Source organism: Natator depressus, chromosome 15 (assembly GCF_965152275.1).
Source record: "Natator depressus isolate rNatDep1 chromosome 15, rNatDep2.hap1, whole genome shotgun sequence".
Classification (NCBI taxonomy): Eukaryota; Metazoa; Chordata; order Testudines; family Cheloniidae; genus Natator; species Natator depressus.
Genome location: NC_134248.1, coordinates 12471075 through 12487577, shown reverse-complemented (window position 1 = coordinate 12487577; position 16503 = coordinate 12471075). Strand labels below are relative to the sequence as shown.

General features: G+C 47.1%; 1 protein-coding gene across 1 annotated transcript in view; it reads right to left on the bottom strand.

Annotated features, from left to right (window-relative positions):
* Window positions 1-16163, bottom strand: part of ADORA2A (adenosine A2a receptor) — a 30602-nt gene extending 14439 nt beyond the window's left edge. Inside the window, exon 1 of the mRNA XM_074972483.1 lies at window positions 15706-16163. The gene's annotated coding sequence lies outside the window, so the exon portion shown is untranslated. The remainder of the gene's footprint in view (window positions 1-15705) is intronic.
* Between the last annotated feature and the right edge of the window lie 340 nt (window positions 16164-16503).

The window sequence follows — 16503 nt, the reverse complement described above, 5'->3', positions numbered from 1 at the left end:
CAACATGGCTATCTTTAATCTGATTAGGAATGAGATAGCAAGTTTTTATTGGATTTCCCTGATGCTCATCATTCCAGATAAGTCCCACCTAGTTCAAATCCACACAGGGAGAGATGGACTTTTCTACAATTGAGCACATCCTCCTGGAAAAAGATGCTGTAATTTTAAATTTAACAACTGTCTTTAATTGTCTTATGTCATGAGAGTTCTGGTACATTCTACTTCACCCAGTTGCATCACTGACTGATTTCCTTTTTATAATTTAGTCTCTGGAGGCTCTGAATTTGGCTCATGCCTAGTTCTCTGGTTCCGTTTGCATGCTGCAGTCTTATTTTTCCATCATAGTCTTCACTGTTCACCTCAGTGTTATGTTCAGAAGGAGGACAACTGGTTCTTATACGCTGCTTCGTCATGGGATGGAAAGAAAGCATTCGAGCTGGGTAGAGTTGATATATCTCAGAAGACAAATGACTGGAGGTGAGCAAACATTCCAGCCATGACATGCCAGCATTGCATCTCCTTCAGCACCAATGTTTCTGTGGTAGCAACTGGCATTATGTACAGTGTTTGAATTTACGACACTCCAGCATCATGACTGCTGCAAGCACACTGGGTACAATGGCCTCTGAGGTGCAAGTGCCATACACCCATTCATTCCCCATCGCCTTCATTTTCCATGTTGTGGGGCAGGATTTACCTTCATCCCACCTGCAGCCTGACTCTTTGACTGCAGAAGCATTTAAAGCTTGCTTTAGTTCCAAAATTAGTTTGCAAACCAGGCCCCAGTTTGTTCAGTTCATATTGCTAGAACTGAGTGAGCTGGAATGAAAATAAATATGGACATTAAGGGAAAGACGTATATTTTGTGGGTACTGATTTCTCCGAGGAGCATCTATTCCATGTATGACAACAGTTCAGCAGCCAGCACTGATGAAATTAATTTAATCACAAGCCTGCTTTACTTACAAAGGTACTAGGGGTGGTATATTTAACATTTCAGTTAGGTCCTCAAGGGATCAGTATTGTTAACTTCTTGTGAATTGGGAAAAATAACCTGTACCATGCAGCCTGCTGGACAGCTACAATTAATATTGCTTCTCAAACTCATGTCTTGTTCTGTTAATTGGATTAATCCCTCCTTGTTACCCTGGGCTATGTTCCTGCCTTTCTCCCATTATTAAATAAACCTTTCTTGCCACTTACAACCCCCCTCAACTGCTCCCCTGTTCATTTTTAATGACTTGGAACACTCTGTTCTAGCTCAGGTTTCAGCCCCAATGAGAATCTGTCCCTTGAAAATTGAATAAAGAATCTGAACAGCATGTTCCAATGAAGCTGTTCACATCTGGAGGCAGAACAAGCTTTTGTTCTGAGCTCTTCCAATTGACTTTGGACTGAGCTGCTTGGGGTTTTTATCCAGAATGAAGGCTCAGATAGTGTTGATTCAAACATTCCTCATATCAACTCCTCTCCTGCTATTGTCCCCTTGAGGCTCAGTTTTGACCTCGTGCTGTTGGATACACATGCCTGCATTATGCATCATCATGCTGGTGATAAGTGGACTTGTTCTTCTCACCATCCAGCCTCCTCATTCGATGAGCATTTTATTGCCAACTGTGGAGTAACAGGTTTGACAATATCCACAATTTTCAATGATGTAGCCAATCTCAGGGGCATTAGCAAAATCCCACAGGGTGCAGGATTTCTCAGTCTCTGATCCTCCAGCCATCAGAATGTGACCCCTCTCTGGGAGCCAAAAATCTTAGAGTCCATTCCCTTTGTAGCCAGAGTGCAGGACCAAGCAGCGCGAGACAGTGCACGAAATGGCCAGGTAAATGTACATGTTGCAATGAATCTCAGCACAGGGGAACTTCCCTGGCAGTGTGATGCATGAGGGAACCATGTGAATTTCTAACATGCAGAAGCTGGAGCTATTGTGATCTAGCACTGTGTGGACTGAGGTGAAAGAAAAACCAAAACCAAGCACCTCTCTCAGCCCCTTATTGCTCCTTGAGTCCCCAAGCCCACACTGATAGGCTGAGGGCCTACCACACCCCAGCCTCCTCACAGCACTACCAATCCCACCTCCTTGCCTGGAGCCATTCTGGACTCTGACTGGTCCTTCCCCATTCCAAGCAGGTCTCTGGACCAGAATGGGTTCTCCCGGCCGGTTCCAGGTCAGTGAAAACCAGCACTAGGGAAAGTGGGCCATGTCAAGATAACACAGGGAGGGAAGACGTGGTGTCCCTACCAAGAGAGAGACCATAATTGGGACTCACTCCACAGACAACAATCTTGAGCTGGCCCCATGCTCCCTCCTCCCCAGCACAGTGCCTCCTAGTGTATCCCTGGGAAATTACACAGTCCCAGGGGCCTAGTTTCCTAAGGGCAAAACCTAGGACTTGTACAGGGCATTATTCCCAAATACCCTAACCCTGAAATTGAGCCAGGAGGTTGGTGCTGTTAATAAGCCATATGTTTCCTGCTTTCGGAACTCAGAAAGGAAACTTTTAGCCACTTGGGAACATTCTCCTCCCTTTGAAGATGCTTTAACTTAGGGGAAGATTCCATATCTTTTAAACCTATTGAAATGTCAAAGACACATTGCCTCATGCCATATATTTAGAGGATCATCTATCACACAAATTAACCAGCATCCATACTTTACCTGTAGCTGAGAAACATTTTAAGCAACAAATGTACTGAAAAAATCTGTGTTTTGTTCCTTGTGAATTGCTTTTAAATGCTGCTCGCTAGTTTGTTTCCTGCACTTAGATACCAAGGTTTTAGATGCCTTATTTACAATTGTTTCCCAAGTTCCCCATCTACCTCATGTCATGCTACACTGGCTGGCTTCTCTACATCCTGCTTCTCTACGTCCTGAATGGGCTTCTCTACATCCTGGCTAACGGATGAAGAGGGTGGCTGGGGTGCGCAGGCAGGAGGAAGAGTTGCTCTATCTCAGCAGGATGTGGCTCTTCTGGTTTCCTTATTGGCTTTTTATTGGTTACATTTTTAATTGATCTTTTAGTCATCTGCTTCCAGTAATAAGAGGAAATTAAATATTAACAATAGACTGTTTCCCTTGTGACTGTTCGTCATTAACGATGGATGAAAATAAAACCAAGCAGGCAAGAACACCACAGCACATTATGAGCCCGATTTTCAGGTGCTCTGAGCACCCACAGGTCCCATAGCACCCACAGCTTCAGCTGGAGCCATGGGTGATTGGCCCCCTGGAAAATGTAGTCCTAGACAAGTATAATAAAGATTGAGCTATCTACCTACACACAGTATGTGCGCTTATGTACACCCTGACCCTCACAGGGGATAGTCAACATCCCTGTCACAGACCTGGAGAGAACTTTTCCTCATTCTTTTTATTCCAAAGATCTTTTAACTCGTCATCCTACTGGCTGAGAAAAGTGTAGATAAGACACCCATGTGAACCCATCAATGCTGTCCCTTACTCAGCCAGATGAGGAGTGGTGTGTGGAACTCCCACTGCCGGGGCCTGTCTCTGCCGCATTCCCAACCTCTTCCAACCTGAGGAACAGGAGACTGGGATTTAGACTCTCACTTCAGTTTCCTGAGGCTTGGCAATATGGAACACTTATGCCCAGGCTACTCCCTCATCTACGAATGAAGTCCTCCTTCAGTGAAGCAAATGTAGAAACCCACAGCTGAGCAACCAAGTTCCTTTAAGGGCTCCTCCACACCCTCCATTGTTTCACTTTTTATTTGGAACAAAGATGGTTTCAGTCATTTCTAAGACTGAACCAGTCCATTCTGCTGTCCCCCAGGGCACTGGTCCCTCTAAGCTGTGCGCGTGTGCATGCGCACACAGATCCTAAACCCCGCGCACATGGTAAAACTCCGCGTGCACAAAAATTTGCACAGAAGCACAACAATTTGCACAGAAGAAATTTTTTGAGCACACGGCCTGTCAAAAATTAGAGGGAACACTGCCCCAGGGCAGTGGCAGCCTGTCCCTGCACTCCAACCCGACTCCTCTGTTCTACCTGGTTGAGGGGGGCAAAGAGACCCTCCCTCTTCAGAAGGTTGCGCTACACCCAACCCCAGCCCATCCTGACTTCATTTACTATCAATAACTTTAGCATATTGGATATGGCCTATGCTTTAGCATAACTATCCATAACTAATAAAATAATAATTAAGCCCTACCAGACCAGCCCATATACCTCCCTCCTCTGTTTATAGATTCATAGACTCTAAAGCCAGAAGGGACCATCAGGATCATCTAGTCTGACCTCCTGCACATTGCAGGCCACAGTACCTCACCCACCCACTCCTGTAATCGACCCAGAACCTCTGGCTGAGTGGCTGAAGTTCTCAAATAATGATTTAAAGACTTCAAGTTACAGAGAATCCACCACTGACATTAGTTCAAACCTGCAAGTGACCTGTGCCCTATGCTAGAGAGGAAGGGGAAAACCCTCCAGGGTCTCTCTGCTCTACTTACCTCTAAAGTGAAAATCATAATTTAAGAAAGGCAGGAGGGATATACCATCCCAGGTACCAGCCTGAAAGCAAAGCCCATGATGCAGGATGTACCCAGTGTTGCTGCTAGCAGGGGGCCTTCAGCAGAAATATTTTTGCCGCCCCCAACACATAGTAATAATAGGGGGCCCCCTTGAGCTGCTTAGGGCCTTAAGCAATTTCTTAGTCTGCTTATGCCTAACACCGGCTCTGGATGGACCAGCCAACAAGAATGGTTAATCTGAAACTTTGTCTTGGGCTTGGTGCTCCACACTCCAAGAGCTAGAAGTGGATCAATTTTTACTGCTGCACTGGAAGGGGGGTTGGAACGGGAAACACCTGACCATTATTTTCTGAGGGGATATTGTAAATGTTAAACAAAAACAAACAAGAAGAAACTTCCCCCACAACAACTCCTCCAACTGTAATGTGCACCAAACCAACCAGTGCCAGTAAAAGTCCAGGAGGGACACAGCAGGCAACTGATAGCACACGAGCTAGATTAAAAAACAAACCCAAAGAAACAGGCTCCTTGGCACCCACTTTAGCTGAGTCTCAGTAACTGCAGTAGATAACAGGAACTCTGCACTCTCCTGCTCAGTAACATGAGGGACCCTGACCTGAGCCCTTGGATCAAGAGTAGACAAAATATTAATATTCTTACAGTGTCAGTTAAAAAAAGTGAGTGGCTAGATAGTTTCACACAAGAGTAAGAAAGATGTTGAAGAGAATCCTAATGAAAACACAGAAAGAGAATACTGTGAAAGTGCCCTTTTCACTAACAAGTTACCGCCAGTGTTAGTCAGAAGAACATGTGGTCTCTTGTGGGAAGGTGCATGGCTGTTGATTGGACTCAATGCTAGTTCTGTTTTTCAGACTCCTCTTCTCCTATTACATCCAGTACACCATTTGCAGATAGTTATGGCTCCACTCAGGAGCACTTAAAGAGCAAAAGAAAAGACAGGGTTTTAAGTAATTCATGAAGAACTAGGCCTTCCTGGAGCACAGTAGGAATTTTCTCAATTTTTTTCGCCATATTGTTGAAACGCATCTGTTCCAGTGTATTTTCAGGGGATGGAATTGACCTCTCTGTGGATGTTCCCTCACCTCTTTTTAGAATGCTCATGGTATCTATAATTCAGAGTGGGGTCTGCCATACCGTTCATCTACCCACCCATATATTTTTTTTCTCAATTTAATTTTAGTCCAGTTGCTCTCCGAGCTCATCTCATCATTATGTCCCCTTTTGTACCCGAAGTGTCATCCATGAAGAATGCCCTCCAGCCTCGCAGATTCTCACTCGTTTTCCTCTGGAATGCTTCTGGCATGGCAATAGAGCAATACCCGTCAGATGGCTAAGAAAGTTCTCTGCTTGGCACAGTCAGGGTGGAAAGGAACATGTCGGAATCCAGTGCCGAGGATACTGTTGCACCAGCTAAACTAAGCGTGTTTCTTCCATTGTGGGGAGAATACACCTTTCCCCCCTTACTTCTTCACTGAGCCTTTTTAGGTCTATGCAGACCTGGATGTGCCCTCCTGCTACCCATGATGGGCACACTACTTTGCTGGGTCAGTAACATGCCCTATTGCACTGTTCTCCTTGACTTGTCCTGCTCTTCCTTCAATTTGGGAAACAGGGACTGGCACCCTTCAGGCTAGACTTAGTACATGAAGCTTGGCCCCTCACATCAGCATCCACCCTGTCATCTTTAAGGTGGACATTCTGGCTGAACACCGTACCTGCTTCCTCTGTGTGTTCCACCAGGTCCATCTCAATGACTGTAGTTTGGTCTAGAAGGTGACTTGTGCTGGCTCAATTAATACGTGTCAAACCCACTCTCCTTGGGCCTCATAGTGAGGATGGGCTTTCAGTTGACCCAACTTGGCTACTGAGCACTACTCTGGGCTGCTCCAGCTTAGGGGGCATCTCCATAAAAATCTCTTTATAAACTGGTGTCACTCTGCCCCGGGATCAATGTGTAAATGTAACACCATTGAAGACTAGAAGCCCAAGCCTGCCCATGAATGTTAGCTTTGGACATGGCTCCCAGGAAGTAGGCATCATTCACCACTGTTTGTACTATCACCCTAGGTTTTTGGTTTCCAGTGTCTTTTCCCCTTACATTAATATACATCATCTGTCCTGTGTTATCCCTTGTTACACCCGTAACATTTCTGCCCCATGAACTCAGTGCAATTAAGAGGGGTTTGTTTTGGTTTTTTTTAAATGATGCTTCTGTTCTCTCCCTGGGAATTTATTCTTCTGCTACTTGCACTGCAATTTTATTAGTTTCTTGCTGGATGACACATTTTCACTAGCACAGTCTGCGGAGCCAGTTCCAACACCTTTTCTAGAGGGCGCTGAGATCGATTTTTTTTCTAAAAGTTTTGTTCAAAATCCTAACTACTAGCAAATCTTAAGTGTTCTTCTTTACTAATTCAAAAGTGACAGTGCTCACCCTGTGCATTCAGGGATCTAACAAAAACTTCCCTTCTTTCTCTGGGTCTCCATGTTCTTTGGTAAAATCATGCCTGCTTATGTATTACATTCTGCTATGTTTGCTAAATCCCTCCTTTGGATCTGCTCAGCCACTAGACTCTGATGCTGCATTTTGGGGAGAGCCTGTATTGCTAATTACATATGACTTAAAAAGTTTGGAAGCACCATGTTTGGAGATCTAGCTTGCCTTTTCACAAACCACCTTATAAAACATTTTATTAGCACGTGTTTCTTGTTAATTGTTTATGAGCTAAAAGGTTTGTCTAAAGGAAGTGGAAAGGCAAAGAGGTCAGAAAGCAACCACAGATTCCTTCCAGTAGTGACTTCCAGAGAAAGGTCCTTTGCTCCTCTTAATATTTTTCTTGCTTACAATAAAGACTAATTTTTTAAAAAAGCTCCAACCCTTGATTTAAAGGCATTCCCATCCATTTCTCACATACGTGACCCAAACCCAATCCTTATGGTCAGCAAATAGGAAGTGAGAAGATATTCCCAAGACAGATTTCTAAGTGGGCTGTGGGATTTGCTCTCAAGTACAAGGATGTTTGTAACGGAGATGGGTCCAAACCAACCCCCCCAGGGAGAAGATTGAATTCAGAAGTGTTGAGCCCACCTTGGTTGTACCAACCCCTGTAAATGGAAGGGGAAGCCAAACACAAACTATGCAGTAAGGCTGTAGTATGAATGCACGGGAGAAGTCACTGGTCCCCTCAGGAGGATTGTGTATCTGCCCCTTCTCCGGGTAGGCAGGGAGAAACAGACAGCAAAATGAACTGTAGCAAAGGGCCAATTGCATTAAGACCACCTCAGCCCATGGACCCAAAGGATACAATTTTACCTCATCTTCTAACAACTGTAGCCATCCACTAAAAGTTCATACTACCCAGCCACCCCCAGAGTGGTTCCATCTTTGTACAGTTACATAACCTTTCCCAAGTTCCTCCTCAATCTTCCCTGTCCACCTGCATTAGTGAACTTGGACCCCAGCTAGACAGGCAGCTGACACTTCTGTTAAGTGTCCAAATGAGCCCCATCTGGTTCTGTAAAGACAGGACTAATCTGGGCTTTTTAAGTGATTAGTGATTTCGGGCACCTTTGTCTTTGGGTGCCCAACTTGACAGCTTAAAGTGGCCTGATCTTCAGTAGGGGGATGCTCAGCAGTTCTATAAATCAGGTCCCTTTAAGGTGTGTCAAACTAGAAACCCAGTATCACTAGTCATTTTAAAAAAATGTAGACTATAGGTTTTTAACACATTGGAAATGAATGTGTCTACTTTCTAAAGCCCCCCACACTGCACACAACTATAACCATATTGGCCACTGCCAAAGTCAGACTGATAAAATGCCCTCTAGATGCTATCTGGCAATATTATTTTCTCGAGCAGGGGTCTCAAACACGCGGCCCGCAGGCGGCCCATGGAGTTATTTCCTGCGGCCTGCCATAGCTCCCCTCACCCCTGCCTACCTCCCAGTGCTTTCTGCCACCAAACAGCTGTTTGGCAGTGCTTAGGACTTTCCAGGAGGGAGGGGGAGGAGCGGGGACACGGTGTGCTCGGGGAGGAGGCGGAGGAGAGGCGGGGATTTGGGGAAGGGGTTGGAATAGGGGCAGGGAGGGGGCGGAGTTGGGGCGGGGACTTTGGGGAAGGGGTTGGAATGGGGGCAGGGAAGGGGTGGAAAAGGTGGGGCAGGGGTGGGGCCTCATAGAAGGGATGGAGTAGGGGCAGGGACGGGGACGGGGGAGTTTTTGTATCTTTGTATGAAAAGGTGTCAGTGATGTGGCCCTCGGGCCAATGTACGAGTCCTCATGTGGCCCTCGTGGTGATTTGAGTTTGAGATCTCTGTTCTAGAGCACTGTAGAATATGGAGATTGCTGTATGGACTAGATACATATGAACATTACAACTCTGGTAGCAATTTAAGACTCCTGCAGCACTCCTGTGGATCGCATTAAAAAAAATCACACACCTCTTGGCGACCTTTTATTAAGGGGAACGTTTCCTGCTGAAAGTTTCAGAATTCCTCCCACGAGTGCCCAAGTGCACTGATCTCAGAGTGAAAATGAAGCTTTTATTACCATGCAATATAAGTTTTGTTAATCCACTTCCCATGACACATCAGCCTCAGGTACTGATTTGTACCCGGACTTACTTGACATGTCTAGAAAACTGAGTGTTAACAGCCAGTTAAAGAGAGGTTCCCAAATAAGTCCCAGAGGCCTGAGCATTCCCCTCCCAGAAGATCAGTGGTTCTGGGAATGACAAGAAAAGAATAAACCACTACAAATTCTCACCTCCTCTCAACCCAACATCTGGGGATACATGCAAGTGAGAGATGAATTACAAAACAGAATGGGCACAGATTTAATCCCACCTACGCTCCCATGCTACCACTGCAATACCTGTTCTACCCAGATACTAGACACTTCACTTTGGAAACACTTTTCCCCTTCGTTATGCCAGCAGTGACTGAAAAAAAGGGGCGAGAGAAAAGGAAGGAGGGCATGGTAATGTCACCGCCCAGGGGAAGGGGGACAGGTTGGGAGGCTCCAACACTGGCTGAGGCAAGAGACCAAGTGCTGTGTTACTGTCCCAAGTGTGAGAACACGGCAAACCTTGCCACTCCCAAAGGGAAACATTCAGAAAACAGAACAAGCCTGAATCACACTGCACCCTGCTCAGCTTTTCTGCCTCATTCACTTGAATGGGTGAGGAACTGGCCCTTTAAGATACACAAAGGGTGACCCCCGGCCGAGGCCAGCTCAGAACAATTCCTGCTGCCTCACTGCGCTCCCAATTGGAACAGCTTGCTGCCTAAGGATCCTGAGGGTCCCTCCCAGTTAGGCTTGGCTGGGATAACACGCAGGGTCCACAGCAAATGCAGGCACTGAATGCAGGATTCTGCTAAGTCAGCTTCAGAGCCTAGCAACAAGTTGGCAGATACAACAAGCCTGATCCTGCAAGGTACAGAGAGTGCTTCCTAGCAGATAGTGAGCACCATTCCCTCCACTGACTCCAGGGTGGTAGAGTGCACTCAGCACCTGGCAGGAAACAGCCCAGCAGGTCATTTCCCACATCACCAAATTTCTCTGAGACCCACCTTTTCCCTAACTGTCCTGACAGGCTAGTTCAAGCCTTTGCACTAGTAGAAGCTTGGGTCTCCACCTGCACTCTCCAGTCCACGCTTGAACCTCACTAATGATTGGGTCTCGCTCACAGCAAATTGTTCCATTGTCTCAATGTCATTGTTAGTAAAATGTTCCCTAAACAACTCTAAACAAAATGTTCTCTTCACGTTTCAGGGTTCGTTACATCACGCTGTAACACCTGGAATCATTCCTCTTTGGCAGTGCTTCATGTGTAATCAGGCCTGACGAAATTCCAGGCCCCGGGGTCAGGGCCATCCCTTGGGGGGCAGGGCCTGGGGTGGAAGTGACGAATGTGTCACTTCCAGAACCCCCACGCCAGCACAAGGGCCCCCCAAAGTGCAGGGCCCGAAGGGGGTCTCGCACGCCTAGTGCCCTGCAGCCCAGGCCTGCGGGCAATTGCTCCTTTTGCCCCCCCCCGGTCAGTGGGCCTGTTTGTAATGAAAGAGGTGCCGAGGCTCAAGCAATTTCTTTTATTTTCATAACGGATGTGCCAAGCCCAGAGGGCCAGGGCTAGGAACGGCCACAACCTGGCACAAATTAAGTACTTCATCCTGGCCTTTATCTTACTACCTTTCCAATGTTTTACAGCTGTTACTATGTCCCACCCTACGCTTGACTAAGACGAATAAGATCAATTGATGGCATCTGTGGTAGAGGTTGCTGCATATACCCCTGTTGCTGCAGCACTTGCTGGTTGACAGGATGGCTGGATGCAGAGTAGTTGGCAGTAGGGACTGGTTGGCCTTGTGGAGGTGGCAGAGGTGGGGCTGTTGCTATGATATAGCCAGACTGTTGTGTGGGTTGAAGGACTGCAGTGGACTGGAACATGGTGGGGTGAGGATCAGCACCATCAGCAGATGACTGGCGGGCAAGACTCATATGGCTGAACTGTGATCCTAGGTTGTCTTGCTGTACGCTGTTGTCCTGGACGCTGCTGTGAGTTGCACGGGGAAGATGTTCTAGGAAACTGCATTGGCTCTGATCCTGGAGGCTGCAAATATCCTGCTGATGAACTTAAATTATTCATTTAAATTAAGGAAAGCATCTATATTCAGCACAGCACTTAAGCACATGCTTAAAGTTGAAGTCCTTTCCTAAAACAGAGCCTTATAGCCTGTTGCCTCGTGAGAGCAGTTCCCAAGTTGGTCTTTATAACAACTTAATTCAGTCTCGTTCTGTTTGCCCATTTCTCCAAATTCTCGAGATCGCTCGGTTTGTGGCTCAGCAGCTCATTTTATAATCCCACCATAGCACGTTCATCTAAACAACTTTTCAATTCCCACGTGCCTATAAAAGGCCTTTATTAAATATCACATCCACCAAATTCCCTTGTCCACTAAATTTTGTAATCATATCAGAGTACGCTACCGGAGTGTCTTTATCATTTCGTTTTTATAGAATTCACGCTGTCTATTGCTCATCAGGTTATCTTCTATGGAGTCACCAACAACAACCCTTATTGTTCTCTCATATTTTCCAAGTCCATAGGCTGAACTTGTTATAAGTGATAGAGCAGTTCCACAGTTTTCTCTTCTAGTCCTTTAAGGATTGAGAACATATGGATGGCATCTGGGCGTGATGATCTCACTTGTAGCCCAATGCCTCAGCAAAAAAGGAAGAGGAATGAGAGTTCCCCACCCCATAAAAATGGATGAAAAAGACACTAGGCCCAACAGCAAAAATTCTTGGACTGCACTAAACTAGTGGGTTCTTCTGGAGGCTGTCAGTGGGTGTTGGAGAGGGTGAAAATCCAAAACAAAAACTCTTCCCAAAGCTCTTATATTTGGCTGCATTTTTTCTCTGCTTGTTTTTATCAGGATTTACTCACAGGGCCCAACCTAAACCTCATTATAAGGGATTAGACTAAACGATAAGAAGAATAGTTGTTAAAAGCTGATTATATTAAAATGTGGGAGCAAGCAGTGGCTGTTATGGAAAACTATTAAAATATCAGCAATAAAAGATGCCAATATAGAAGTTTTGGCAAAAATACTCATTTTGGATCGATACTTCCCTTCCCACCCATTCTGACAGTTTGGTACAGTCCAGATATCTCCTGCAGGGCAGAGGTGCTGGAACAATTTATATAGTGGGGTGCTGAAGATGGAAGCCATGTATTTAGGTTATTACGACTTCAAGCCCTGGGGTGCTGCAGCACCCCCAGCACCTATGCTGCAGTGTTCTAATGCCTTTCATCAAAAGCATGTTCCCTTCATCTTTCCTTGGAATGGGGAGCTTGATGTTTATATGTATATTAAAAGTCCATCCCACTGAAATGGATGAAAGAGACTGCCCGCCCGCTTTCCATGAACTCATGCTGCCTGGCATATGTAGTTTTTATTTTCAATACACCCGTGTACACACAAGTAGCCATTGTTTTATATATAAAATTTGGGGGGTTACAAATTGTGATTGTTAATTTACAGTTTGAGCTACTTGCCACATCAGAAAAGGTTCTCTTTTATTTTCATATTATTCATATACTTTGAATATTTAATCACATTTGTACTGGGTTTCTTTCTTTCTTTCTTTCTTTCTTTTTAAACTGAGATTCAATATAAGTGAATTCTTCCACAAATCTAATCCAATTTGGGGATTTCCCATACCCCTGCTTGTTATTCTACCTAATCCTTTTGTAGGCGGCTGTAACGATCTGATCTTGTAGTTTTCCATTTTAAAGACAAAACAGAAAGGACTGTGCCCCCTGTATAACTGCATGTCTCTATTGCATGCAGGAAGTTGAATTTGTCAATTACCACAGTTCTTCAATTACTGCAAGAGGGGGACTTAAAAGCCTGAAAACAAATACGTTCAAAGACAGAGTTACCTAATAGATGCCCATCTGCTTGGTACAATAATTTTGGTTTAAATAGTTAATAAAAGTTGCCTTAATTACTATTTACCCAAATGACTCACATTAATCTTTTTAAGTTAACCCCTTCTGTTTTCTCCTTGTGTCACACACAGACACACCAGAAAGACTCTGTCAAGCACCTTCTTCAAAACGATGGTGCTTTTGGGTTTGTCATAAGGCAGAGGCACATTGCACTCGTGGCTTATACCAGTGTTTGTACGGCACAGTGCTCAAAAACAGCATTACAGACACGATGGTGCTTTATAGTGTAACATCTGAACAGCACTTTGCCTCTGCATGTTCCACACCCTGTGTGTGTCACTGCCGCTGATGGGTCTTTCTCCTTACAGAAAGGATGGGCTGAAGGAATCCCACCCATCTCCTGGCTTCTCAGTGTCTTGGAATCACACCCACTGCCAACCAGCACCTTGGATTCCCATTAGAAACACCCTCTTTTCCTTACACCAGATCTGGAGGGAGGAACAGAGGAAGCTGTGGCCCTTTTGCTGATAACTTCAGACAATTCAGAAAGCACTATGTAGGGTCCATTCAGAACCACCATAACTTGGATCTCACCCTTGTCATGATCTTCTCCCACTTGCTGAGATACCGGCCACCTCTAGTGACAGCTTCACTAACAACATTTCCACGTACTAAAGCTCAGAGGTCTCCACTTTCAGCAGATAAAGATTTTGTTGAAATGCTGGACAGCATTGAGCCTACTGTAAATATCACAGAGGAAAAATGAACCACCTCATTTATTTCTGGTTGTTTATTTAGTCACATCACTTGATTTCAAAGTTAAATGACAAACTCACCACCGTTAAATGCTATTGTGCATATACTGGTATCTGATACTGGGGAAACCACAGTTTCCAGTTGACTAAGAGCACATACATTCAAGGAGTCAGCAGCAGTGCTGGGTTTGAGGGGAACAAAGTTAAGTCCTAGAAGTCTGAGGATGATGCGGGGGACAAAAGGCGAGAGTTTGAGCACTGGGTGGCCGTGAGAAGTCAGAGGGCTGGGGGAGCAAGGAGGATGAAGAGCTTAGACTCCAAAGTCAAAAGAAATCAGGGGGGGAATCAAAAGTTGTGGACATCTAGGAATTCTGATGACAATGAATTGTCCCAGTCTTGCAGTTGGAGGTTTAGGTGAGAGACAAGGGGGAGTGGACGGTTATTTGCCTTTCCCCCAATGTTCAAAGGCTGTTGATGGAAGGGCATGCCTGACTGTACTACTAACACCCGAAAGGGAAGAGATTCAGATCCAACACCCATGCCATATCTGAAGCCCGCACGCGAACTCTTACTTTCATCCCTCTGAGGGATGCTGGCAAAGCTGGATCTACCAGGATCCTGCTGGAACAAGCCAAATTTTGGCCCCAATTCCAACACCCAAATAGAGAAGTCGAGGTACTCCTACTTCACCACAAGAGTCTGGACTCTGGTGCACCTTGGCACGAGTGCTGTAAAACCTCAGCCCCAACACATGGAGCCTCCTGAGTCTATCCAACTTCCACCCTCTCCCCCCAGATTCCATGGCATGAACAAGGGGAGCTGCTCCTACCCTGCCAGACAGTTCCCAACTTGAACCCATTCTAGTGCCTTAAATTGCACAAAATCCTGGATCTAGCGGTAGGATCTTGGCAGGCTTTGGCCCACAAGCCCAACTTGTATGGTCTAAGCAGAAGACAAATCTAGCCCTCCTATTTCTCAGGGAAAATCAGGATCTGGCTGTATCTCAGCCCAACAGAACTGGGAAAATACATAACTAGCTCTGAGATCCTATTGGGTCTGACCAATTCTCAACCTCAATCCCCCAAATTCTACTGATCTTAATACAGAAGAAAAAAACCCAGCAGCTCCTAGTTCACCAGGCTTTGCTACAAACTGAGACAGCCCCACTGAAAAGCCATTGTGTTTGGCAGCAGGGTCTTTCTGGAGAAAGGGAGCTTTTTACCCCAAACCCAAAACTTAAACCAGCTAAACAGACAAGAAATGCGGCTACTCCATTTCCACCACAAAATCCCAAACCCCAGTAGCCCCTGCTCAGCAGCATCACAGACAGAGTCAGCATCTGGACTCTGCTGGAGTTTGCATTTTTGGCCCCAGGCTCCCAAGTTGTATTGTTAAAAGAAAGAAGGGACTGATGCTACTTGACCAGAAAATCCCAGCCTCTGACATACAGCAGGGGCTGAGTCTGGGGCCAGAACAGTACCAACCCAACTGGATCCAAGGGCCAGATCAGAGTTTCTGAGGCACTTCCACACTGGGAAGCATCAGAGTCTGGACTCTGTCTGCGGCTCTGGACTTGGGAAGGAGAGGGCTAAAACTTGGCTGGATCTGGCAGGATCCAGGAGCCAGATTTGGTTTGGGGGGCACTTGTGCTGGGATGTGCCAGACTCCAGAGGCATGGGGGGGGGGCTGGATCCAGGTTGTGGTGGGGCCGTAGGGGAGGCTCTCTCTCTCTGTCCCACACACACACTCCCCCGGCCCCACGCGCAGGGCATCTGCAGGCTCCTCTCCGCTGCTCTCTCTCTGCAATTCCCAGCGCCCGGGCGGCTCGGAGCGCGATGCCCTGCGGGGCCGGGGGGGGTTGAACACCCGGAAAAGTCCCGGGGAGTGAGTGACTGGCTGGGGGAGGGGAGCCGCGAAAGGGGGAACTTCTCCCCTGCCCGGGGGTCCCCGCCCCGCGCGCGGCACCCACCTGTCCTGGGCAGGGTGTTTCCTCCGCCCGCCCCACGCGCTGCAGCCGGGCTCGCCTGCCCGGCTCCGAGCTCCTGCCCAGCCCGCTTTGGTGCTCGCCACCGACCGGCCAAGAAAGTTTCTCCAAGGCCACGGCTGCTCCCGCGCCAGCAGCTGCGCCCGAACCGGCTTCTCCCGCTCTGGCCAGCCCCTCGCTCGCTCGCCCGCTGCAGGCTGGTGACTTGAGGAAATTCAAACCCACGGACTGAGCCCTGGCGCCGCGGGGCCGGGAGACGCGGGCTGGGGTCTCTAGGGCGCCCCCTGGAGGGTATCACGGCCCCAGGCACGCGAGCCAGGCACGCCGGCGGGAGTTCTCCCCGCGGCAGCCACGTCCCAGGCGCTGGCTCGCCCAAGGTAAAGGACGGACGAGCCCGGCTGGCTCAGGAGCACCGGGCGCTCTGAGCCAGACTTCCTGGGGAGGGCCCGCTTTGTCGGCTCAGTCACACCCTCGCCGGTGGGACTAATGTCACTGAAAGAAGAGGGGGGAAAGGAGAAGGATGGAAAAACACGGACCCAGACAGAGGAATCCTATTTCAACGCAGTTTGCAGATACTCCAGTCTCCAAGGGAGTTGAGCCTACCTCAAGAAAGCTGTCTAGATCGGAGTGGGGGTTGGAGTCTGAGATTGACTTCCATCTAAAAACCTGGAGCTCACTTTTCGGGGGCGGGGGGTTGAGCCATCCTAGCCAATTCTGGAGCTGGGCTATCATTTTCTGTTAAAATCGAATGGGTGTGCCAAGCAGCCTCTGGAAAGGTTAACA